Here is a 23,460-nt window from a genome sequence, read left to right on the forward strand (position 1 = left end):
CTCACAAATGCCAGCTATGGGTTATACTTCATGGAGATGAAGTAATTGGCACAGAGAGGTGACCAGTAAACATGGGCTCCATCCTCTGGTCCCCCTGACTCACACCTTATGTTTCCTACCTCCAAATCCAGACACTCAGCTTTCCCTCTGATCTCCCACCAATAAAATCTTCTTAGCTTGTTCACACTCAAGTGTAAATGACTGATGGCCATTCAATTGATACCAGAGGAGCTTGCACACCTTCAGCCAAGGAACGATGTGCTAATGGTGGACTTTCAGGCCACAGGTCAGGCTGAGGGTAGGGAGCCTTTGGGAAGGTAGCTCTTCTCAGATTAATTGAAGATAATATCCCACCGATTATCTTCAGTGATAATCTTCTCAGCAGGCCAGGTATCTCCAGGGTGGAAAGGATATTGGGTTCAAGAGCCAGCTCTGTTCATGACTGCTGTGTGACTTTCAGCAACTCATTTGACATACCTGAATCTCAGTTTCTTCATCTGCCTAATGGGATAACTTTTCTTCTGCCATAGGACTCGAACCCAAGGGTGTCTGACACGGATGGTTGTGCTTGTGACCACTACCTTGCAGTGCCCTCACACCCACACACATCTGGCTTGGGAGGCAAGAGGGCAGAAGATCTGGGAGTGAAAGCTGCTTTACTGCAGGGATGCCACAGGGAGGTTGGTGGATGACCTTACTAGGATGGATGTATCCTCTGCAGGAGGAAGGGAGCTTCTGTCCCCAGAGGAATGCAAAAAGTCGGGGAGGTTGTAGTAAAGCTTTGAAAGGGTAGTGGATTCGTGGCAAGTTCCTTTACCTCTCCCCTCTCTGAGTTTGTTTGCTCATCTGTAAAATGGGGCGCTTATTTGCATCTGTATGGTGGGTTATTTTGAGGATTAGATGAGATAAATTCTTAGATAGTGCTTAGCACCGTCCAGAAGGCCAAGCGCTCAGCTAATAAGACCAATTATTGTTAGTCTTTTCTCCCCTCCCTTCATCCCGGGGAGCATCGCAGAAAAGGAGGCAGGACCCCTGGGTTGTGAGTCTCCTGCTGCACTGCGAGCATCTCCTTCCCATCCTATCCCATCTCTCCTTAGTCTCCAGGGAGGCAGGGAGAGTTGAACTCAGCCCTCACTCCTCTGCCTCAGTTTAACATCCACGAAAGGGGCCAGCGGCCCCACCCCCGACCCTTGGGGCTGTCTCTGGGTGCCGTTCGCAAAGGTGGCTGAGCGCCAGGAGGCGCGGGGAGCGGGAGCCCTGCAGGAACGGGTGTGCCTCCCCCGCCCAGTCCGCGCGGGCGCCCGGCCCGGGCACCTAGAATCCACGTGATTTCCCGGCAGCAGCTCTCAGGCTCTCAGCACCAGCCGCCTGGGTGCTCTCGGCGCCTACTTTCAGTTTCGTGAGCAGCGCGGCGAAGCTGGGAGCGCAACCGGTGAGTGCCCAGCACTTCGCAGGGCTGCGGACCGGGCTTGGGCGAGCGGCGCGGGGAAGTTCGGGGTGCGGATGCCGCGCGGAGCGTGGAGGAGTGCGATGCCAGAGGGCTCTGGAGCAGGACCTACCGGTGGCCTGGTGGCTGGCTGGAAGGATGGGTAAGGTAGCTGGCTGGCTGGATGGTCGGGAGGACAGAGGCTGGACTGGTGAACGGTTGGGCAGATGGGGTGCCGGTGGCCGGGCAGCCCTGCCACCCTGCGGAGTTTGGTGGATGAGTTGCGAGCCTAGCCGCAGAGAAAAGCAAGTCAGGGTTAGCCGGGTTGGGTTTCGGGACGCGGTCACGTCCCCCTTCACTCCTACTCTTTCCCACCGTCGCAACGCCCCGTCCTGGAACTTCAACTTTTAATTGCCTTTTATAGAATTACGGAAGAGTCGCTGTTCATTGCACACAATTCAGACTTTTTAGCTTTAAAAAAGCTTTTTATGATGGACAATTCCAAACAGATGCCAGAATAGAAGAAATAAAATTAGACCGAGCTGTATGAATTTGCCGGGTTTGATACAACCAAGCCCCATGTAACCCCTACTCACCTTCAACAGTCATCACCCTGGACCAGCCCAGTTTGGTTCCTACCGCAACTCATTTTGAAACAAATAGCAGACAGACATCACAGCATCTCAACCGAAATATTTCAGAATGAACTAAAAGATAAGGAGTCTTTTGTGGGTGGGTAAAGCTCAGTGGCAGAGTGTGTGCTTAGCATGACAATGCACACGTCCCTGGGTTCAGTCCCCAGTATCTCCATTAAAAAAAAAAAAAGATAGGGAGTCTTTAAAAAAAAATAACCGCAAAACCATCAGCATAGCTTTAAACATTTAAACAATAGTTACTTAATGTCAAATCTCCATAGACTATTCCTGATGAACGTTTTACCCTTGTAAATAGGTGAATACATGGGTATCATTTTGTTACTTACCTTTTGCGTTTCCAAGTCGTTTTCTGCCATTTTCTCACCCAGGAGATCAGGACCAGGAGTTTTCTGGGATAATCATTTGGGGAGGTGCAGGGAGGCCCCCACCTTCAGCACTGTTTGCATCTGTTTTATAGGTTGAGGTTCTTAGATTTCCTTTTCAAAAGGTTGGGGGCAGGGAATAAAAATAAATAAATAAAAGGTTGGGGGTTCTGCAGACTTAAAAAGCAGTTGGAAAACCAGGACTTCCCAGCCTCCCAAACCTGGAGGTAGCAGTAGGTGGGGTGTGCCCTTCTTTCTCTGTAAGAAGCAATAAACCCAGAAAAGCACTAGGCTTGGTCTCTTTCTGCAGAAGAGAAGGAGAGACCTTCTGATGATTTCATGGTCCATCCAGCCTCCCCATCCAGCATACTCTCCTTAAAACTAACTGAACAATAGTGCCAACTGCCAGTGATTGTGCCCACCTGCCTTGCCTCCAGAGCACAGCACCCGCTTGACTGGACCTGGTGTGGGAGGCAGACAGACCAGGGCTCTCTGCTCCTTGAATTTGCTTGGTGACCCTGGACTATTTTATCTTTTAGAACCTGTTTCTCATCTGTAAAATGGGGATGATAATATATCCTTTAAAGTGTGTTTCACAGGTTGGATGAAATGAGAATGCCTGTGGGCAGTTAACCTCAAGATATCGCACAAGCATGAGAAGTGATGGGTCCTTGAAGAAGGCAGAGAAGCAGAAGGGAAAGTTCTTTGGAAGGGTTTCACAACATGCTTAGCCTTATTCCTTGACCAGATGCAGAGGTGACTGGATATTTGTAGGGCCAAGTCAGTCTTCCTACACCCCCCACCACCTATACCCCTCTCCCCTCTGAGCAAAATTCAGCAAAACAACTTAGTATGTCTTTCCCCATCTGTTACAGATTGAATTGTGTCCCTGAAAAAGGTGTGTTGATGTCCTAACCCCACTACCTCAGAATGTGACTTTATTTTGAAATAGGGTCATAGCAGATGTAATTAATTAAGATGGGGGTCATACTAGAGTAAGGCCCTTAATTCAGTATGACTGGTGTCCTTATAAGAAAGGAGATCAGTGTTGGAAGATAGAGACACAGGGAGAAGGCAGCTGCGTGACACACAGGCAGAGACTGGAAGGAGACATTTACAAGCAGAGAAAATCCGAGAACTGCCTGCAACCACCAGAAGCCGGAAGAGGCAAGGCAGGATCCGTCCCTAGGGCTTCAGAAGAAGCATGGCCAGCTGACATCTTGATTTCAGACTTGTGGCGTTTAGAACTATGAGAGAATACATTTCTCTCATTTAATCTACCCCGTTTGTAGTTCTTCGTTGCAGCTGTAGCAAAGCTAGGAAACTCATTTCCCACCCCAGAATCTCTCCTCTGCTTCCCACCCAGAATGGCACTAAGCATTAAGCAGACATATACAGGTGCATACACTTTAAAAAAACAAAACAAAACTTTTTTGTAGGCATCTGAGGCTGTAAACTACTGGTTTTCTTTACCAGATCTATTTTTGAGTGTTAGCTGGGAGCCTGAAGTCTACCTTGGCTGAAACTTAGCTGGCACTAAGCAAACACTCAGATGAGTTGAGAAGAAAAAAAGTCTGAAAAATTGATCAGTCTGGTGGTTGGTGCAGGCTTTCTGGAGAACTGAAGGCTTTTAGTCCCTCAGACCACTCTGAAGAGCATATCTCTGCCATCCATGGACCCTGAAACCAGGCAGAAGCGGTGAGGCAGGCAAGCACTTGGTTGTATGTGGGACTTGTTACCTATAAAATAAGCATACTTGTGTAACCTACACTCCGTCTGGGGTTTCCGAGGTCCTTGAGAGCTGGGTGAAGTTGGTGGGAACCCCCATTCTGCTCCTTTGGGAAGCTGTAAGTATTCTCAAGTTCTCTGTGGATCTGGAGAGTGGGGACAGGTGTGAGCTTAGTTACTCTGGCCACCTCTGACCCCGACCCTTCTTCTTGCTCTGCAGTCATCCTTTCTCCCTAGTAGAACAGGGAAGGAATCCAGTAGTTTTCCTGGAATGAAAGGGTGGGAGGCCTATGGAAACATGAGTTTACTCATTTATCCTGCTTGTTTCAATCCTGATTCTCTGGAATAGAACATGTGTGCCATCCTGTGAGTCAGGCCGAAGTCTTCTGATAAACTCCCCAGAGACAAGACTATTTCCCAGAAAGCATTTAGAGCCCTTCTGGCTAGGATGCCTCTGACATTTGGCAAAGGAGAATTCTTTCAGTGAACCAGAGGGAACGTTAAGTTCACACTCAGATGACCTCTGTTCTCAGTTTGGTTTTCTTCCTTTTAGTCTTTTTTTCTCTGTGTATATATTTCTATTTTTTAAGCAGACTCATACATAAAAGCCAAAATGGAATTATATTTTTTAAACTAAATAATTACAAAACTGTATGTTAAAGGAAGATTAAATGTTATATCACTTTAAAATTTTTATTTTTTAGTAGCTGATACATTTGTACAGTAAAATAGTATGAAACATACAAAAAGGTATGTAGCAAAAAATTAGTCTCTCCCCCTCCTCTGTCTCCCAGCCACCTGATAACCCTTCCTGAACACAACAAACGTCATTAGATTTTTATGTCTCCTTCCAAAGATTGTCCAAGTGGACCTTAACAAACATGAAGAGATATATAAAAACGTATATCTATATATGTATATATGTTTCCCCCTTTCTCACAAATGATAGTATACTGTATATAGTGGGGTTTTTTTTTCTTTTTTAAAAAATTTACTGTGATTTGGAAATATGTCCACATCAAAACAAAAAAGAAAATCTTCCTTTTTTCATTTTCTTTAAACAGCTACATAGCATCTTACTGCATGGTTGTTCCATAACTGATTCAACTATTGTTGGACATTTAGGCTATTTCCTTCTCTTGTTATCCCAGTCAGTGCTGTAAGGAATATCCTTGTTCAAGCATTGTTTTTGCCTTCGTGAGAATGAATCTTTACGGAAAACATTTAGGAGTGTATTTACAAGGTCAAGGGGAAAATATGCAGTTTGAACTTTGATAAATTTGGCAAATTACCCCCCTAAAGTGTTGTACCATGTGTGAAGAAGCCAGCTTGCCACCCCTCCCCAACACGTGTTATCAGACTTCCATATTCGCGGATCTGGGAGACAAATAATCGTGTCTTGTTTTCTTTCACTTCCCTTCCTATGAATGATTTGGGACATCTTTTCAAATATTTAAAGGTTCCTTGTAGCTTCTTTACCATAAACCATTCGTGTCCTTTGCCTGCTTTTCCATTGGGTTGTTGGTCTCTTTCCTTTTGAGCCATAAAAGCACTTTACATATTAAGGAAATTAGCTCTTTGTCTGTAATATGAGTATACTGTCATCGTAAATGGCTACTTAGTTGTCCAAAGAATGGCTGAACCATAATCTTTGTTAACCATTTAGATTTAGTCTTGTTTTCTCCTATTACACACGGACCGTTTCCTCTATTTTATATAAAAAGCAAGATGTGACATTTTAATTCTTTCCATAGCTCTTAGCAGAATTCCTCTCAGGGAAGGAAGTATCTCTGGGAAAATACCTGGGTAGGATTGGGGTGGTTGGGGCCCATGTGCACAAAGGTCAGAAGGGACCAGCTCACGGGGGGCGGGGGCAGATCTTTGGGCGGGAGCATGTGTGTGGGCTGGGGGTGCAATATTTGCTCCTGGAAGGAAGGATGGAGGAGACAGGAAAGAGTAAAGAAGGGAGGATGGGGAGAAGGTGGAGAGAGGCTAGGCCACACCCAGAAGAGACCCCCAGAAAGTTCTCGGGGGTAAGATGGCTGAAGGGCATTTTCTGTGGGGTGATACCCCTACTTCATGTGAAGGGGGTACTGACAAAACACACTCTGGCTCGGGCTCTGCTCTGCAATCATTAACCTGCTCGGCCCACACATGCCGAGTTTCTGCAACATGCCAGTCCCTGCACTAGGTACTGGGCTACAGCTTGAGGCACTATAGAGTCCCCGCTTTGGGGAGCTGACGTGCCAATAGAAACAGGCAATATACAAGCACACAAAGATGAGCAGTGGATGGTAGGTAGTGGTGACTACAGAGAATGCAGACAAGGCAAGTGAAGGGGTAGGCATGCTGGGGGCAGAGGGGGTGTTGTGTTTGGAACAGAGAGGCCAGGCATGGCCTTCCCATAGGGGCCCTTGGGACAGCTAAGAGGAGTGAGTTGGGGAGCCATGCACCGTGATGGTGTCTAGAGGAAGAGGGAACCAGGCAGAGGCAATGGGGAGAAGAAGGAGGAGGAGGGGAGGGAGGGAGGAGGTGGGAAAGGTGGAAGAAGAGGGAGGGGAAGGAGTGGAGGAGGGAGGGAGACAGAGAGGGGAGGAGGACTTGTTTAAAGCCAGCTGGGCTCACAATGCTTCCTTGAGTGAAATTTTTGCCCATAATTTAACTAAGGGCTGGACCTGGGGCGGGAGTACTCTGTCAGAGGAGGTCTCCCTGTGCAGATGCCGGAACCGTCCCCAGGCCACAACACTTCATGTGGCTCCGTGTCCGAACCAGTTTATCTGTATCAAGAAAGGTGAGGCGGCCCCAGCTGACATCTAGCACGGTGGTGAACGTCCTGGTAACTAGAGCTCGGCTCACAGTCCAGATGGTTTCCTTCCGCTGGGTTCCCAGGGTGGACTTCTAGAGGGAGAGATGGACTTCATTTTTATTTTTAATTTTTAAAGTTGTGTTAAATAAAATAACATAAAATTTACCATCTTAACCATTTTTAAGTGTACAGTTCAATGCTATTAAGTACATTCACATCATTGTGAAGCCATCATCACCATCCATCCCCAGAACTATTCATCTTGTGCAACTGAAATCCTATGCCCATGACCCGGTAACTCCCCATTCTTCCCCCCCGCCCACCCCAACACCCATTATTCTACTGTCTATGGATTTGACTACTCAGAGTGCCTCCTAGGGTGGAATCATGCACTATCTGTCTTTTAGGGACTGGCTTATTTCATTAGCTTAGATATTCTCAACATTCATCTATATTACAGCGTATCGCAGAATTTCCTTCTTTTTTTTAAGTCTGAATAATATTCCATTGTATGTATATATCACATTTGGATAATCCATTCATCCATTGATGGACACTTCAATTGCTTCCATATTTTACCGATTATGACTAATGCTGCTATGAATGAGGGTGAACATATATCTCTTCAAGATTCTGCTTTTCATTCTCTTGAGTATGTATCCAGAATCCAGGATTGTATGGTAATTCTGTTTTTTTTAAGACACTTGCATACTGTTTTCCACAGTAGCTGTACCATTTTATATTCCCACCACAGTGCACAAGGGTTCCAATTTCTCCACATCCTCAGCAACACTTGTGATTTGTGTTTTTTTGATAGTTCCCATCCTAATGGCTATGAGGTGGTTTCTCACCGTAGTTTTGATAAGCATTTACCTAGTGATTAGTGGTGTTAAGCATCTTTTCATGTGCTTGTTGGCCATTCGAATAACTTCTTTGGAGAAATGTCTGTTCAAGTCCTTTGCCCATTTTTGAATTTCTGTTTTGTTGTTGTTGTTGTTGTTGAGTTTTAGGAGTTCTGTCTATATTCTGGATATTAATCCCTTAAAAATACACATTTTGCAAATATTTTTTCCCATCCTATGGTTGCCTTTTTTCTCTGTGGATATACAGTTTTATTTTGTTTTTTAGTTTTCATGAAGTCCAATTTGTCCATTTATTCTTCTGATGTCTGTGCCTTTGGTGTCATCTGCAAGAAATCATCAACCAGTCCAATGTCGTGAGCTTTCATCCTGTGTTTGCTTTTAAGAGTTTTATTGTTTTAGGTCTTACATTTAGGTTCTTGATCCATTTTGAGTTAGTTTTTGTATATGATGTTAGGTAAGGGTCCAACTTCATTTTCTTTTCATGTAGATATCCAGTTATATCATTTGTTGAAAAACTGTCATTTCCTGTTGAATGGTCTTGGCACCCTTGTCTAAAATCATTTGACCATATTCCTGAGGGTTTATTTCTAGGCTCTCTAGTCTATTCCACAGGTCTATATGTCTGTCTTTGTGCCCAAACCACACTGTTTTGATTACTATAGCTTTGTAGTAAGTTTTGAAACCAGAAAGGTATGAATCCTCCAGTTTTGTTCTTCTTTTTCAGAATTGTTTTGACTATTTGGAGTCCCCCGAGATTCCATATAAATCTCAGGATGTGTTTTTCTGTTTCAGCAAAGAACATCATTGGCATTATGATAAGGATTGCACTGAATCTGATCTATAGAGGTCACTTTGGATAATGTTGACATTTTAACAATAGTAAAATAATAACACTAGTCTTCTGATCATGAACATGGGGTGTGTTTCCATGTATTTATGTCTTCTTTAATTTCTTTCAGCAGCATTCTGTAGTTTTCATTACACAAAAATTTAACTGCCTTAGTTAATTTAACTTCTAAACACTTTATCCTTTTCGATGCTATTGTAAATGGAATTGTTCTGGTAATTTCCTTTTCAGATTGTTCATTGTTCATGTATATACATATGATTTTTGTGTGTTGAGTTTGTATCATGCTACTTTGCTGAAATTGTTTATTAGTTCTAACACCTATTTTGTGGAGTCTTCAGGGTTTTTCTACATATAAGATCCTATCATCTGCAAGCAGATGATTTTACTTCTTCCTTTCCAATTTGGATGTCTTTTATTTCTTTTTCTTGCCTAATTTTTCTGGCTAGAACTGCTAGTACTGTGTTGAATAGAAGTGGTGCCTTGTTCCTGATCTTAGAGGAAAAGCTTTCATCTTTCACCATTGAATATAATGTTTGCTGTGGGTTTTTCACATATGGTTTTTATTATGTGGATGTGGTTTCCTTCTATTCTTAGTTTGTTGAATTTTTTAAATCATAAAATGGTGCTTAATTTTTGTCAAATGCTTTTTCTGCATTAACTGAAATGATTATGTGGATTTTTTCCCCTTTATTTTATTGATGTGTTGTATTACACTGATCAATTTTCATATGTTGAACCACCCTTGCATTCCGGGAATAAATCCCACTTGGTCAGGTGTATAATCTTTTTAATAGGCTGCTGAATTTAGTTTGCTAGTATTTTCTTGGGAATTTTTGCATCATTGTTCATAAGGGATATTTGTCTCTAGTTTTTATTTCTTGTGTGTTTTTGCCCAGTTTTGGTATCAGGGTAATGCTGGCCTCCTAGAATGAGTTAGGAAGTGTTCCCCCTCTTTAATTTTTTAGAAAAGTTTAGGAAGGATTGTATTAGTTATTTTTCAAATGTTTGGTAGAATTCACCAGTGAAGCCAAGGTCCAGGGGCTTTTCTTTGTGGGGAGATTTTTTTTATTGCTGAAGTATCTCCTACTAGTTATAGGTCTATTCAGATTTTCTACTTCTTTGTGACTTAGTCTTGACAGGTTCCTAGGAATTTGTCCATTTCATCTAGGTTATCCAATTTGTTGGCATACAATAGTTCATAGTACTCTCTTATAATTCTTTTTATTTAAGTAGAATTGGTAGAATTTATGTCACCTCAACTTCCATAATATAAAAAACTCTGTTCCTTTACAGCTCCATCCTCACCTCTTTCTGTTGTTGATGTCACAAAATTACATCTTTATATATAATGTGCCCAACATATAAACTAATAATTTTGAAAAATTTTAATGTCTCCTAATTTATAGAGAAAACAAGATTTGGAATTACAAACCAAAGTTGCAGTAATACTAGCCTTTACCTTAATAAGTGTTTTAGCCTTTACCTTAATAAGTGTTTTTCTTTACATATATTAGTCTCTTAAATCCTACAGCAAAAAGTACAATTACAAACTATTTCTACAATAATACTAGCTTTTATGATTGTCCATATACTTAACTTTATTGAGATCTTTGTTCATCTATATGGCTTTGAGGTACCATCTAGTATCCTTTATTTCACCTTGCAGGACTCCCTCAAGCATTTCTTGCAGGGCACATCTAGTGGTCACAAACTCCCTCAGATTTTGTTTATCTGGGAATGTCTTGATTTCTCCTTTACTTTTGAAGGACAGTTTTGCCAGATATAGCATTCTTGGTTAACAGGCTTTTTTTTTCCTTCTTTTAACACTTTGAATTTATGGGTCTACTGTCTTCAGGCCTCCAAAGTTTCTGAGGAGAAATTTGCATATAATCTTATTGAGGAGCCCTTGTATGTGATGATTCACTTCTCTCTTACTGCTTTCAAGACTCACCCTTTGTCTTTGGTTTTTGAAAGTTTGCTTATGATGTGTTTTGGTGTAGGTCTCTCTGAGTTAATTTTACTTGGAACTTATTGAGCTTCTTAAATGTTTATATTCATCTCTTTCATCAAATTTGGGGATTTTTTTAGCCGTTTATTTTTTCAGTTTTTCTCTCTGTCCCTTTCTCCTTCTCCCTTCTCATTACTCCCTTAATGCATATGTTGGTCCATTTAATCATGTCTCACACATCCTTTAAGCTCTGTTCACTTTTCTTCAGTCTTTTTCTTTCTTTCTTTCTTTTTTATTGATGTATAGTCAGTTTACAATGTTGTGTCAATTTCTGGTGTATAGCATAATTGTTCATTCATACATTATATATATATATATATATACATATATTCATTTTCATATTCTTTTTCACTATAGTTTACTACAAGATATTGAATATAGTTCCCTGTGCTATACAGTATAAACTTGTTGTTTATCTATTTTATATATAGTAGTTAGTATCTGCAAATCTTGAACTCCTAATTTATCCCTTCCCACCCTGTTCCCCTCCTCAATCTTTTTCTGTTTCTCAGCGTCAATCATTTCCATTGTTCTATCTTGAAGTTCCCTGATTCCTTCTTCTGCCTGCTCAAATCTGCCTTTGAACCCCTCTATGAATCTTTCATTTCTGGTATTGTAGTTTCCAGCTGCAGTTTCTCTTCTAGGTTTCTTTTTAGGTTTTCTAACTCTTTATTGGTATTTCTGTTTTTTTACACATCATTTTCTTTACTTTCTCCACATCTTCCTTTAGTTCTTTGAGCATCTTTAAGGCAGTTGTTTTAAAGACTCTGTTTAATATATCTGTCATTAAGTTGTTTTTTTTTTTCAGAGACAGAGTCTATTGAATTGTTTTTTTTTTCTTTTAATGGGCTGTACTTTCCTGTTTCTTTGTGTGCTTTGTGATTTTTTGTTGTTGTTGTTGTTGTTGTTGTTGTTGTTGGACATTTGAATCTAACAATGTGGTAACTCTGGAAACAGATTCTCCCCCTTCCCCAAGGTTACTGTTTTTTGTTATTGTTTTTTGTCCATTGTTTCGGTTTTTTTTTTTTAATCATTGTAAACTGTCTCTGTGCCAGAGATCAACCTGAGGAGTAAACTTAATGTCCTCTTATGTCTTTTCATCTTATCATGTCTTTTCTGAGCCTTTCCTTGGGCATGTGTGGTCACTTTCTAATTTTCCCCATATATGCAGTTGTTTATGAATGTCCTAGTCTTTAATGCCTAGCTCCCAAAAGGGGAAAAAGCATAATTGAAGAAAGAAACAAAGGGCACAGCCTCTTTAAATCTCTTGGAGGTCACTTCAGCTGGAAGGGGAAGGGCTTGCAACAATGGGGAGAGGTGTAACAACAGTGGCTGCCTGCTTCCATCTGCACCTAGGAGATCAGAAGCAGCAGTCAGGGCACAAATTTACAATATTTGGAGCACAGGGTCCTTTTTACCCACCCTAGCTCCTGCAAGCTCTGTGTAGGCTGCTCCAGGAACACATGCACAGCACAGCTGCCTGGCCACAAGGCCGAGGGTTGGGAGTGGGTACCTGCTCCTGTACTAAGAGCTGAAATTGACCAAAAGTAATCAAAATTTAAGGATCCAGACTTCCGCTGAAAGTTGTAAGCTTCAACAGGACTCCTAAGTTCCCAAACAATTACACCAGAAAGATTCTGCTAGTACAGTTGTTGCCTAGGTGAGGAAACCAATTCCTGGTGCTTCCTACCCTGCCATCTTCCCAGAGTCCTCTCTTAAAACCTTATTTTTAAAGTGTTTGAGACCATACTGCCAAATTTCTCTCCTAGAAGACTTGTGGATGTAGAGGCTGCACACAGCTGGGAAACTGCCTGATCCAACATCCATCTCCTGGGAGGAAGGATAGAGCCCGTACCATCACCAAACCCCAGCCCCCATCAACCCCTTGCCTTGGTGGTTCCTTCTGCCCCTGATGGCGAAATGGAGGGAGGACTCAAACCTTGGGGAGCTGGTACTCTGAGTCGTTTAGATCTCATCTGGGCATCTTGTTTGAAGTGAGAAATAGCTTGCCGTTTTATGTGTCTCACAATAGTCTTTTCCCTAAGTTCGTGAAGATTTCCTGAGTGTTTCTGGGCCTCAGAATTCTCTTCTTGAAGTGGACCGGTCAGTGTTTGCCTCAGTAAAGACTTAAGCAGGAGTCAACAAGGTGATGTTAGGAAGTACATAAACAAGGCATTCATTGAATCATAAAGTGAGAACAGCTGTCCTCTTGCTCACTTCTCTTTAATCCCTCCTGATTAGTCAAGGAGAAAGTCTCAGCTGGTTGCTAATGTCTGTAAGGCCTCTCCCTCCTGATCACCTTTTCAATAGCAGGAGGCCAGGCCTCCAGCCAGAGCCCCGGGTAGCAACACCTAGTTCCAGTTCAAAGGCCATCATCTTGGTTTTGTTTTCCTTGGGTTTCTTCCATTCAGGGCACATGATACTTTGGAAAATAAAGTTAAAAGTGAAATGGTTTCTAGAAAATGTTTAAAGGAATGATACTCTGATTTTAAGGTGAGGCAAAAATGTCCTCAAACATGGGTAAAACATCTTGAAAATTATATTCCTATCCTTAAAGCGTGTGATTTTGGGAAAGTTCATGTTATATATTTCTGCAGTGTTTAGAACCTTTCAAATGAGGGCAGATTAGATTCTGTAGCAGGAAAATAACAGAGATCTATGGAAATGATCATTTCACTTGGAAAGAAGACCATCTGTTGAAGGCAGTGTGGTGCTTCAGTTAGGAAAGAGCCTCTGGGCTCAGCATAGGTTTTAAATCCCCACTTTGGTCCTTGACTTCCCAGAGTCCACTTCTTCATCTGTACAATGGAGGAAATGTCTGTTTTGAAAGGCTGACTGAGGACCCACTGAGGAAATGCAGGCGGCTTGCTGTGGCATGATGCCTGACCTGTGCTAAGAACCCAACTAATATGTGAGAGCTAGCTAGCATCAACTGCAGCCTGGGCATGGCCCCTCACTGTGCTGTCACTGTTATATGAATTATTATCTCCCATCCTCAGAGCAACCCAGTGAGGTAGATGCAAGATCATCTCCCCATTTGCAGATGAGGAAGCTGTGATACAGAAAAGTTAAGAAACTTGCCCTAGGCTCCTCAAACGAAATGTTGAAATCAGGGTTTGCAATCAAGCCTCCTGACACCAAAGGCTCTTTTATTAGTGCCATCGATCCCTGTGAGATGGCTTGATATAGAAATGAGCCATGGCTCAGAGAGGGCAGCGACTTGCCTAGTGTCACCCAGCAAGTCAGTCTGAGGCAGTGGGGCTCATAACCAAGCCTCCAACCCAGCAATACCCTGACCCCCACCGCCACCTCTAAGCCTTTCTTCTGCCAGTGTTTTATGTGTCTGGACACTGTTGGCTGGCGTGGGAGGAAGTGGTTTAGATGAACCATCCTGGGAGTAGAATTCTTTTTCTAACTTTCAAGAGTCCAGCTTTCTGGTCACTGACCTTCTGGTTTTTTTCACTTAAAAAAAAATTCAGTTTAAACCACACAGGTAATACATGACTAAATCCTTTTTGCAAAAAGCTAAACACCTTATACAAACAGCTGAAATCTCTGTTACTCACTGCTTCCTGCCCCAGGTCTGTCTTCTCTCAGTTTGAGGTAACCAGTCTGGTGTGTTGCTTTCTAGAACTTTATCTAAGCCTTCGCACAAAACAAACAAACAACAAAAACAACTACCAAAAAACCTGAAAGCACATAAAGGGCTCACTAACTGCCAGGCCCTGTTTTAAGTGTGTTACGTGTATGAACTCATTTAAGCCCCACAGCAACCCTGTGAGGTAGGTGCTGTTATTATTTTTGTTTTGTAAATGAGTCCATTGAGGCCCAGAGAGGCTGTACAACTTGCCTGATGCCACACAGCTTGCATATAGTGGAAAGTTTGGTTCCAAATCTAGACAGCCTGGCTCTAAATTTCATGCTCTTTTAAAAAAATTTTAAATCCTAGCAAAAATTCATGCTCTTAATCCCTAAGTTATAAAAACATGTTATTATAGACCTGGAGGAAGAAATAGAGTATTGGGGTTTTGTTTTGTATGTATTCTTCAGACCAATGATAGCATATTATGCATATCATTATACGTGTGTCTTGTTTATTCAGTAATAATATTGAGGATCCAGCCCTGTCAACACATAATCAGTGGCCTTTATGCCTATAACCCAGTGGTGTTCTCACACCAAACTTTATTGGGAGGTGAGTTGTTCAAACACCACTGCAGGACTTCCTTATCCAGAGTGCTCCGTGTGTCCTGGGCCATGTGGCTCTCCATGTGGCTGTCTGCCAAGCAGTGTGGTTGCGGGGGTCAAAGCGTGGATGCACTTGAAGTTTTAGAAGTCACTGACCATTTGCCCTTCAAAGTGGGCAGACCAATTTCCAGGTTGTGAATTTGAACCTCAGGATCTAACTTCTCTCCTTTACATCTCGAGCTGTCTTCATCCCCCTAAAGTCCAAAACCAGCAGCAGATTCTTCCAGGATCCTCCTGGACCATGTGGTTGGCAATAAAGAGGGGATTTCCAAACCTCAGCTTCGTTTTCAGTTTGGTGTGGGCGGGAAGGGAGTTGGTGGAGCTGCAGGCTGGGGCATGAGGTGCCAGGGAACCAGCCAGATGCAGAAGTGCCCTCCCCACTCGGGCGAGGGAGGCAGGAGGAGAGTTAGTTATCAGCAGACACCCTCAGGGTTTCATCAAAATACAGCCACCTTGATGGCCACTTCGACGGACTTCCCATCCCCAGCCTCTCAGAAGGCAAGAGTCCCTTGGCTCTGATTTGCTGGGGAAGCAGGGTGCCAGTTTCAAGGGAACGTGGAGCCAGTCTCTCCTCTCTGAGAGTGGAGAATTGGTTGTCATTGTGGCTGGCACTGTAGTTCCCAGTTCTGTCAACACATCAGAATCACCCAGAATCTTCCAGAAGTACTGATGCCAGAGATTGTGCTGTGATAGATCTTGGGGTGTAGCCTGTTGAAATTTTTTTAATGCTGCATGATTCTAACATGCAGACAAGTTTGGGACGCAGTGGCCTGACAGATCCAGGGAGAGGCCCCTGGAGGCTCAGGACCATGCTGGGCAGGACCTGTCGTCTCATTGAAGCCTCACCAGCCACTTCTGATGGGTGCTGGGCCCAAACTGCCAGGGCTGAGTGGGAGAGGCAAGGCCCCTACCTGGCTGCCTCCTGTCCAAGCTAGGCCAGGGGGACTGTGGGGCACTCTGGTTTCAGAGGAGGGTGCATCCAGAAACCTTTGGGGGCCCTTGGTGGAAAGTCTGAGCCTCCTGAGGAGGAAGTGGCTGGGGTGAAGGAGGCGGTATAAATTCTAGTGATGGAGGTTGGGACCCAGAGTCCTGGTTTCCAGTGACAAGAAGAGAAAGGCCTTGTTAGATTTGGAGCACGGACTGCCCAGGCCCAGGCCTTAGGCCCAGAGTGCAGGCTTGGTCCACTTAGCTTTCTCTGCGCCACCCCCAACAAGGCTGTTGCGGCAAGGAGATGTTTGCTCAACTCTCAGCTCTGTAGCTCTCTAGCTGGTGACCTGGGGAGATCCCCTCACTGCGGGGAGACTCAATTTTGGAATCAAAAAAATGTGTGACTGTGCATTTAAGTTCTGCAGGACCCTGTCATGGTAAGGGACACTAAAGACGATGGCTTTCAAGGAACAGTCACCTCCGCCCCTTCTTCCCCCCACGAAAATGTGCTGCGTCCAGGACCCGCCTTGCCTGCTTTGCCAGCTTTTGAAGGTAAAGGAGGAAATGACTGCTGAGATCTCCCTGAGGGGGCCCCTCTTGGGGCCCCATGAAAGGAGGGTGATTCCTGGAGTGCGGCTGCTTCAGCCCCCCAGGAAGAGCCCGCTGGGCCAGTCTGGCCCCACTTTCACTTCTTATTTGCTGTGAGTGCCAGCAAGGCGTTCCCCTCTCTGGGCCTTGGCTTCCCCATCTATAAAAGGGGCCTGCTGTGGCTCTTCTGGCTCAGAACCTCTCTGCATCTTGGCTCAGGCAAACTCCGTGGCCTTAGACTGTGATCAGCCACCACTGGGGGATGCAGAGGCCCTGGGTTCTCTGTTGTCAGCCCTGGGGGCTTGGCATGGAGGGTTCGGAGAGGGCTTGAGGGCCTCTGTGGACTCTGGTCCACCCTGGGGTCTGCAGGCCTGGCCTGTCCACTTGGTCCTGAGAAACCATCTTCAGCAGCACTTCCCTTACTCTTTTTCAGAGATATTTCAGTCCAAATGTCTGAGTGGCTGTCATGACCGGAGTGACTTTCTTATCGTTGCCACCAACCACGTCCTTTCTAACCTTGAGGTTAATATTCGCAGCCTTCTTATTTCTTTCTCCCTCTTTCCACTGCCTGTCCTCAGTCACCCTCTTCTGTCCCCTCTCCTCCCACTCAGGTCCAGGAGCGGGGCAGAACCCTGGGCTCTGCCATTGCTGGGGGGATGATGGGGCTTCTGGCCTCCCACAGGCACTGGTCCTCAGCCTGACCTTGCCAGGCTGCCTCGGGAATGGGGGAGCAGGTTGTGTCCCCCCGACAAGCCGGGGGGACCTGCCAGCACCTGTTTCTCCTAAGCATCACCTCAAGGGATCTCTCTCTTAATCCAAACAAGAAGGAAGAAGCAAAAGCAAGCAGCCAAAAGTCTGTGACTCAAGCCACATCCTCCCTCCGTCCCTTTGTCCCTTCCTTCCTTGTACCCCGTGCTCGGGGCTGGGGCTACAGAGGAAACAACAGCAGTGGTAATAATAGCTAACATATTGAGCCAGATGCCAGATGCCATGTCAGGGCTTTTGCTTGTTTCATCATTTCCCAACAAGCTTGCCAGGTAGATATTATTACCGCCAAGGCTGTCACTCCTGGTGCTCCCTCTCACACCTGCCGGGTCCCCTCATAGGGCAGTCAGCCATCGCCCACCCCTATCCATTGTGGGTGTGGGCTGCTAACATCTGCACCCTGCCTGAAAGATTGCCCTTGGCTGATAGGAATGCCTTCCTCCCCCACCCCATGGGCATGGCCCACAGCCAGTGACAGTCCAGTCCTCTTGCATCTTGGCAGGACAAGCTCTGTGGTGTTGTCCACACTCTAGAACTCCCCGTGGTCAGGCTGAAGCTAGACTGCTCCTGAAACCGCTTTGCTTAACTTCTCCCCCAACACCAGCCTACTTCCCTTGCCCTCTCAGTTAATAACTTTGACAGACACCCCTGTCTTGGGCCAAGAACATCCCCCTTTTACAAATGAGGACACTGAGGCACCACAACCTGACCGAAGTCACACAGCTGGCAGCTAGTAGCGACTCAAATCCAGAGCCCTGGTGCCAAGGCATTTGCTAATATCCAGAACCAGACACTGCCTCTGCCCCTGGGGAGTTCCCAGCCTGCTGAAGGAAGGGCGGGCCAAGAGGAAGTGACGATGCAGAGTGGCTGCCAGACAGTGGAGGAGAAAGGAGAGATCACTAAGGAGGGAAGCCCAGTGGTGGCGGCGGGACTCGGCCCGGGAAGGCGGCCGGGAGACCTCCCTGGGAAGGGAGCAAGAGTCCATTCAAGCTGGGTCCAGAAGGAGAAGGAGGAGTTTGCAAGGCGGAAAAAAAGGGAAGGGCATGTGTGCAAGCTGGGAGTTGTGAAAAAGGGTGGGCGGGGTGGGGCTGGGAGTGTGGTCACATGGCGGGGCAGCCAGTGGGGTGTGAGAGGCCCGGAAGTTGCCAGGACCATTTGTTTATTTATCCTTGGAGCCTTTCTTGGGTACCGGATGTGTACCTGCTTTGTGGAAGTCATATGAACATGGTGCCCCTTTGTCTTGGGGGTGGTAGGAAGCTGAAGGAGGCTGAGACAGAAGTGAGGCCAGACCAGAGCTGAGTTTCAGAGACAGTGCTGGCCAGAGGAGCCAGCACATGAATGTGTGTGTGCTGGGGTGCATGCATGTGTGCACAGGGGCATGTGTGCATGTGTGTGGACTGGAGATGGGCGGCTTTTCAGGGGCCGGGAAAAGCAAGGAAGGGCAAAGGCCTTGGGACTGGAGTAAGGGAACTGGGTATGATTTTTCCACTCCTTCCTCTAACTCCTTCCCCAGTAGCACTCCCAGGATAGCAGGAAAGGTTCCCCAAGAGCACAGCCATGAGGCCAACGGAAGGGACCGTCTACTGTAAAATTGAAGCCAGGGTGGAGTGAACCTCCCATGCAGATCTCTCAGTGATTCCAGCTCCCTGACAAAGCTCCCTGCTTTTTTTCCTCTCTCTGTCTGGACCTGGAGTGGCAGGAGCAGGAGACCGCAAGTCCAGATGTCTGGACTCCCTTTGGGCACTGACTCTTTCAGAGCTGTGTGATGCCGGGCGTTTCGCTGCCCCTCTGTGCTCCGTGTTTGATTGCCCTGTCCCAGGGATGCAGTGGTGGCTCCTAGAGGCAACGCTTTTTTAGCCAGAGATCCCTGTGCTAAAATGCACATAGGAAGGCTTGAGAGTTTGGGGTCTGTTTTCTGTTCTGCTTTCTGTAAAACAGTAATAAAATTTTACGTACTTGGGTAACATGAACCTATAAACTTAATGTCATTTAAAATTGGTTATTGAACTTCATATTTAAATTAAAAAAAAAAAACTGCTGGGCACTCACGGAGAAATTGGTAGAAGCACAATGATTAAGAGAAAGTCTTTCTCATCCTTTGATGGGTACCCCAAACCAAATAAACATGAATGTAGGAGATTTGAATGACAACCAGTATGGTTGAGGTAATAGATACATTAAGTTTTTCAGATTAATTTTAATTTTATTTATTTTAAAGTTTTATTCATTTGGGGGGATTTATTTATTTATTTATTGAGGTGGGGCTGGAGATTGTACCCAGGACCTCGTGCATGCCAAGCACTTGCTCTACCGCCTACGTTATACCCTCCCTCCTCCTGTTAATTTTGATTAGATAATATGCACACACAACATAAAATTCTAAAGGTTCTCCTCCCTGGGGACAATTACAATTAATTATGAGTTTCTTTTGAAATCTTTGGCTATTTAGGAATCATACACATTTATTATTTTTCACACAAATGCAGCATACTCTGTACCCTATTCTGCCCTTGCTCTATTTTTGAAAATGTGCTATATCTTGGACACTGTTCCATATTATTCCACAGAGATCCACCTCCTTTTTAATGGCTGCATAGGATTTCACTGCATGAATGTGCCTTAATTTAACAAGTTCCTCGTTCCTCTTTAATGCACATTTAGGTTATTTCCAGTCTTTTTCTGTTATAAGCAAGGCCACACTAAATATCCTTGAACGCATGTTGTGTTGCACATCGTGAATGTATCTGTGAGCTAAATGCCTGGGCATGGAGTTGCTAGGTGTGGTTACATAGCACTTATAGTTTTGGTAGATAAATGTGTCAGTTTACACTCCCAGGAGCAATGCATCAAAATGCCTGTTAATTTGCAATCTTGCCAGCCTGTAATATCCTTGCCAATCTAAGAGCTAGAAAATGGTGTATTGTTTTTAGTTTTAACCTACACTTCTTTCACTTCGTGTGAGGTTGAACATCTTTTCATATATTTAAGAGTCATTTGTGTCTCCTTTTCTGTACACTGTTCATGTTCTTTGCCCTCAGTTCTGTTAGGTCGTTGGTCTTTTTCTTAATTGATTTTTAGTAGCTCTTGATATGTTAAAAACATTTCTGTCTTTGTCTGTGATGTAATTGGCAGATATTTTTCCAGCTTGCCGTACGTCTCTTCGCTTTATTTGTGGTGTTCTTTAGCAACACAGAAATTCTGATTTATATCTGGTCAGTTTTATCCAGTTTTTCTTTTGTGATTTCTGAGTTTTGTGTCATGTTTACCTGGGCCCTCTCTAGTCTGAAATTTTTTTTTAAAGTTTCCCATGTTCTCTTCTAGCACTTAAAATTTGTTAAACTTTTTTGTTGTGAAATATAGCACAAAGAAAAAAATACAAAAATATTAATGTACAGCTTTATGAATTGTTGTAAATTCAACGCCTGTAATCTGGTACTTTAATAGTTTAACTTTTCACATTTAAATTTTAAAGTCTAGTCCATCTAGACTTTATTTTGGTATAATTTGTGAGATAGAGCTCCATCTTTGTTGAAAAATAGTATCTTTTAAATATTCATGGAATATTTTAAAATTTATCATATACCAAGCGAAAAAGAAAAATCTCAACATATTCCCTTGAGCAGAAATTATATAGGGTCTATTCTTTGTACACTAAAGCAAAAAATTAATGACAAAAGTTTAAGAAAGAACTTACCCCTCTATTAAATGCCTCAGTTAAAAATTATAATTATCATCTACTAGTAATCCAATATAAATTTTATATGAACTGGGTATAAATTTATAGAAGTTGGCCAAAAGTGTTCTCGTTTATTATCTTTTAAAAGGAAAAGACTAGAAATGACCTTGGCCATAAAGTTCATAAATTTAAAGAATAACAAACAGTCCCAGTAAATCAGGGTAAAGTAATAAGAAGATAAAAAACAAAAATTGTGAAACTAGAAAAGGGAAAATTTTACAGAATTGATCAATGAAAACAAAAATTTCAGATATAAGAGATACCAACTGCTGGCAAGTCTAATAAGAGGCAAAAATCAAAGTAAAGGAAACTAAATTAGATGCGAAGATGTGAGGAGATTAGAAAGAAGAAAATATTGTATACAACTGTGTGCTGTATTTAAATTTGAACATTCCTGACGAACTAAGCAAGTTTTTAAAAAAAACAAAACAAAACAATTGCCACAAGTTAATTTAAAAATAAGTGAAAAACAGTCAACACAGTGAGGGAAAATGTTAGTTATCACGTTTGATTTTTTTAAAATTTTTCACTGTTCAAACCACTTGATAGTGTGGAGAAGAAATTTGGCTTTTCCTTGAGGTGAGACAGGAAGGCCACAAGGGGCAAAGTTATGTGATGGGGACCACATTTTAACTTGACGATCTGATCCTCTGTGGAGGGTGTTGGGGATGAGCCTCCTGGGGCAGGGACTAAGAGGTAGCAGTGGAGGAAGTGAGATTCTGTGATTCACTTCAAAAAATTAAGCCCTCTTTGCCCTGAGCGTGAGGAAGCATGAAGCTGCCCTTCGCTCAAATGGGGAAGGAGGTGCTGGTGGGAGCGGAAGTTTCAGGAGGGAGTTCAGGAGCTCAGTGTTGGACCTGGGAATTTTTAAATGCATAGGAGGCATCCAAGAGGAATAATCATGAAAATAAAAATAGATAAAACCTAAAGGGACTTACCTGGTATTTAGCAAATATTCATTACATTATGTGTTGAACTTTTTCAAGCATTTTTCCAGTGAAAATGTAGTTCTGTCCCTAGGACACAAACAAAAATGTTAAAAAATAGCATACAATACTTCCTCGATATATATGAATTACTTTTTTGTTTGAATTTTCAGTCTATCATACTTAATGCAGGTATTTCTCCTCATTTATTGCCTTCCTAATTCTGTTTTTGTTGTATTATTTCCCATTATGTAGGGAACTTTCATTTCTGGGAGCTGTCACTGATTGTGTCTTGTGCTTGTTCATCACCATGCGTTCCTCTTCCTTACACATTAGAGAAATGTCTCTTCTGGTTTTTAATGTGAATGTTTTTATAGTTTTGGAAAAAAATAAAAATGCACCTGTTAAAAAGTTTTAATGGTACAAAGTGGTCCAAAAGAGTACAGTCATCCCTCAGTATCTGCATCTTTAGATGCTCAAGTCCCTACTATAATTTAAGTGGCATTGCCTTAAACATGCCTATTAACTTAGGGTTTTGTTTTTTTTTTTTTACTTTCTGTAGTCATGGGCAAGTTTGTCTTGGTCTGTTAGAGCGGTTCTGGCTGTAACAGAATGCTGTAGACTGGATGACTTATACAACACACCTTTATTTCTCACAGTTCTGGAGGCTGGGAAATCCAAGATTAAGGTGCCAGCAGAGCTGCTGTCCAGTGAGGACCCTCTCTTTGATTTGTGGGCGGCTGCATCCCACTTGTTTCCTCCTCACAAGGCAGTGAGCAGAGGGAGAGGAATCACACTCTCCTGCCTTTTCTTATAAGCGCAGGAAACCCATCATGAGGGCTCTATCCTTACAACCTAATTACTTCCCAAGGGCTCCAAATGCCATTACACAGGGGATTTAAACTTCATCAGATAAATTTAGGGGGAGCAAAGACATTCAGTCCATCGCAAGGCTTTCTCTCAATTTTCTCATACCTCTCTCCATTTTTCCCTTTAGAATTTAACAATTTTCTTTTTTAAAATACCATTAGTACCCGAGTAGCTCTTCAACAGGATGTGGGGGTTTTTTTCCTTTTCTTATTTCTAACTACGGTACTTATTTCTGTTATATTAAAATATCCCTCTTTATGTGGGTTTATCTAAAGTCCGGAACTCTATAGTTACATTCATACTTCATAGATATTCAGTCAGGGCCCACCTGATCTTTTGCCTTTCTTCCATTTTTTCACATACTTTTAAAAAATTGAAGTATAGTTGATTTATTCCACATACTTTTTAGCTATCTTTTCTCTTGTCTATTCCTTATTGTTAGACAAGCTGTCTACAGCTGTGTTATGTAGACATTTGTGCCAGAACATCTTTTTATTTTACTTTATTTTATTTTGATTGAGATATAGTTGATGTACACTATTATATAAGTTACAGGTGTGCAACCTACTGATTCACAAGGGTTAAAGGTTATACTCCAAATTTGTAATTATTATAAAGTATCAGAGCATCATTTTGTGCCCTTGGTGAGGCAGTGATCCATATCTCTGGGTTTTCTTATTAAGAAGGATGTTTACTCGCGA

General features: G+C 43.3%; 1 protein-coding gene across 6 annotated transcripts in view; it reads left to right on the forward strand.

Annotated features, from left to right (window-relative positions):
* Positions 1–1,340: 1,340 nt before the first annotated feature.
* The window catches only part of NLRC5 (NLR family CARD domain containing 5), a 79,346-nt gene continuing 57,226 nt past the window's right edge, over positions 1,341–23,460 (forward strand). For 2 of the 6 annotated variants that reach the window (XM_072967408.1, XM_072967410.1), the window contains exon 1: positions 1,368–1,589. The gene's annotated coding sequence lies outside the window, so the exon portion shown is untranslated. Of the gene's footprint in view, positions 1,590–16,318; positions 16,427–23,460 lie in introns of those variants that run through there. The other 4 variants (XM_015248089.3, XR_012075655.1, XR_012075654.1 and 1 more) reach the window with 4 other exon arrangements.

Source organism: Vicugna pacos, chromosome 9 (assembly GCF_048564905.1).
Source record: "Vicugna pacos chromosome 9, VicPac4, whole genome shotgun sequence".
In the NCBI taxonomy this organism is placed as follows: Eukaryota; Metazoa; Chordata; class Mammalia; order Artiodactyla; family Camelidae; genus Vicugna; species Vicugna pacos.